The sequence below is a fragment of the Cebus imitator genome, unplaced genomic scaffold (genome assembly GCF_001604975.1).
Source record: "Cebus imitator isolate Cc_AM_T3 unplaced genomic scaffold, Cebus_imitator-1.0 Scaffold231, whole genome shotgun sequence".
NCBI classification, from domain to species: Eukaryota; Metazoa; Chordata; class Mammalia; order Primates; family Cebidae; genus Cebus; species Cebus imitator.
In genome coordinates this window covers 1782801-1786077 of record NW_016107546.1, presented here as the reverse complement: position 1 = coordinate 1786077, position 3277 = coordinate 1782801, and the positions used below count along the sequence as shown (strand labels likewise).

General features: G+C 46.1%; 1 long non-coding RNA gene across 1 annotated transcript; it reads right to left on the bottom strand.

Moving 5' to 3' along the window:
- Positions 1-201: 201 nt before the first annotated feature.
- On the bottom strand, positions 202-2368 carry LOC108281807. Its single transcript, XR_005195288.1, has 3 exons — positions 2031-2368; positions 514-588; positions 202-298 (listed from the first exon to the last, which is right to left on the bottom strand). It is a non-coding gene; the product is annotated as an uncharacterized LOC108281807 (long non-coding RNA).
- Positions 2369-3277: the final 909 nt, after the last annotated feature.

The window sequence follows — 3277 nt, the reverse complement described above, 5'->3', positions numbered from 1 at the left end:
TGAGTGAACTGGACCAGTGTGTCCTCAGATTTCCCTCCCTGAGATTATTTTTCTTACTTGCCAGATGAGGAAACGAAGATTCAAGAGTTCCATGATCACCAGCTATTTTAATCCATTTGAGCTGTTAAGACAAAATGCCAGAGACTGGGTAACTTATAAAAAAAATCGGAATTTATTTCTTAGAGTTCTTGAGGCTAGGAATTCAAAGATCCAGGGGGCAGGTGATGAGGGCTCAGTTCCTCTGTGACCAAGATGGTGCCTTGGGGAAGCATCCTACAGAGGGGATGAATGCTGTCCCCTGACATGGCTGAAGGCAGAAGAACAAAAAAGGACTGAATGTTACATGGAGCCTCAGGGCCTAAGTCCCATTCACAAAAATAATCTAATCACCTCTTAAATGCTCCACCTCTTAATACTATCACATGAACCATTACGTTTCAACACATTAATTTTGGAGGAAATCCATTCAAACCATATCACCAGGCAAGGAACCTGTTTAGCATGTCCACTTACCTCCAAATTCCACGGCCTTTCCACTGTATCATACTCATTCATTCATCCTTTGAGTACAAGGTATGATGCTATGTGCTGGGGATGCAAAACCAAAAAGATAAGCCTCCTGCTCTCCGGGGGTTGACAGCTGCTGGGGAAAATTAATGCTTAGAGAGTCTCACAGTCAGCTCCCTGCTGGAGAGAGAGATGGAGGAAGGAGGACAAAGAGTATCAGGGAATGGGGTCAGAGCAAGTTTCCCAGGAGAGGTCCGTCACTGAAGCTGAACGAGAAAGGATGAATAGGTGTTTGGTATAAAGAAAGGGAGGGCCTGTGCTCTCAGGAGGCAATACTTCATCCTTAAGTGGGTTACTTAGGATGCCATGTCAGTTGTTTGTGGTAGACTGGGAGACAGAAACTTTTGGGTAGAGGGGTCTTTCAACCCTTTTTGGATAAGATTATTTGTCACTGCCCTATTAAGGTCTGTATCAGATTTTCAGGGTCATAGGCTCCTTCTAACTTGCTCTTCTGCCATCCCCTATGTGGTCTTTATGCAAGAGGCTGCATTGTGAAAGACTGAAGCTGGCAGACAAATAATAGACCAGGCCATAACTACTTCTTTGGGTGGTTTATACTTGGTTTTACTTCCTAGATTATGAAGAGGGGGATGTGCATTCCTCTAGAGGTTGTGAAAAGACTCAGTAACACAGCCAAGTTTCAAAGGTGAAACACAAGAGCAAATTTTCATCATTGCTTTTAAAAAAATGCATGATGGCTACTGCCTGGGCTGAGGGCTCCCTGGAGCAGGGACAGGTTCTTTCCAGGTAGTTTCAGTGCATCACATTCTGCAACTCTCTGCTTCACTCCCCAGCCCCTTAAGAAATACACTTTGGAAGCAGAGCTGGAAAAATTTCTCTCTTGCCTTCCTCAGACCTGTTCCTTATTTTTTGATAACTTTGGTCAGTGTCACTGTGAGAGGCAGCTAGCTGTCTCAAAGGTGCTAGTTATTCTTCAATTCACAGACCTGTAAACACACACACACACACACACTCCTTGTGCCTCTCTGTTGATGCTGGCAGAACCCATCTTCTGCTACATTCTTTGCATTTCTAACACCAACACGTTATAACATTCAAGGTTCCTAGGCTAAAATTTTATCCATCTCATGTTCTTGGAAAGAGACTGATAGCAGCTATTCTAGACCTTTTGCACATTCTACAGATCCCCTGTTTATTTCTTTTGCTTTTATGGGAAGAGGGAAAACATTTCATTCACCAGAATCTTTCTTAATTTGTTGCATTTGTTTAGGAACCAATCGTTTTCAAAACTGCTCCAGGGAGAGCCCTCAGCTGGTGTGCAAATGAAATGCATCAGAGCAAGACTGCTGTCCAGGATAAGAGAGAAACATGCATGCATCATTTTGAAAGAGAGTGGGGAGGGAGGGAGAGGAGGGAGGGCGAGGAGGAAAGAGAGAAGCTGGAAAGGTCAGACCACCATCCTCTCAGACACCCAGGCTTGTAACCTCCTCTCCGCTCCTCACATTCATTTACCCTCCCCTGGGAGTAGGTTCTCAAAGCCTGTCATTCTTTTCCATCACTGAGTGAAGTCGTTTATTCTGTGTCTGAATACCAAGGTCCCAGAGGATCTTTCTGCCATCAGCTTCTCCACCCTCCTCCACTCTCTGCCACACCCCCATTATCAATCAGACCAATCTTCTGACAGCCCCTGGTTGTGGACCCAACTTATCCTTCTTGGCCTATCTTCGTAGCATTAGCTTTTATTGAGCACTTATCACAAGCCAGGTACTCCGTTAAAAGCTTCTAAATGTAATTTGTCCATCTAAAATCTCTTCCCTGGAATGTGCTTTCTCCCCTACTTCCTCTCCCACTCTCTGAAATTGCACTGAGCTGCCATTGACTGGAGCTGAGCATATGACGCAGGCCAGCCAATCAGAGCATTTCACAGCCTGGCCATGGGCCAGCCAGTCAGAACCCTGCACAGCTGAGCCATGGGCCAGCCAATGAGAGAATTTCACAGGCTGGCCACAGCCCTGCCAGTCTGAGCATTGTACCCTCTGTCACCCTACCACCACCCTCAGCTTGCTTGCTTTCTTTTTTCTTTTCTTTCTTTCTTTTTCTTGAGATAGAGTCTCACTCTGTTGCCCAGGTTGGAGTGCACTGGTGGTCACTGAAACCTTCCTTCCCCGGGTTCAAGTGAGTCTCCTGTCTGAACCTTCTGAGTAGCTGGGATTACAGGCACATGCCACCACACCCAGCAAATTTTTGTTTTAGTGGAGATGGGGTTTTGTCATGTTGGTCAGGCTGGTCTTGAACTCCTGACCTCAGGTGATCTGCCTGCCTCAGCCTCCCAAAGTTCTGGGATTACAGCCATGAGCCACTGCACCTGGCTCCATCCTCAGCTTTCTAAAATGTGACACGTAGGTGTGGTGGAGAGGAGCCTTCTCTTCTGGGTTTGAAATCTACACAGAGAAGCAGAGAGGAGAGGCGATGCAGAATGAGAGAGAAACGGAGACCTGATAACATTGTCCCTCTGGATTCCATGGCATGTGGGGCTTGTTCTACCTCTGAACTTTTTCCAGAGTAAGTAAAAAAGTCCCTTTCTTTCTTCAGCCTGTTTGAATTAGGTTTGAAGTTACTTGCAACTGAAGCCATGAAGAAAGAGTCGTGGGTGAGCGACTGCTGAGTCTGTCCTGCAGACTCTGGCCAAGTGATGGATGAAAGGAGTACTCAGACACAGGTATACAGTGTTCAAGAGCAGCTAGGGGAC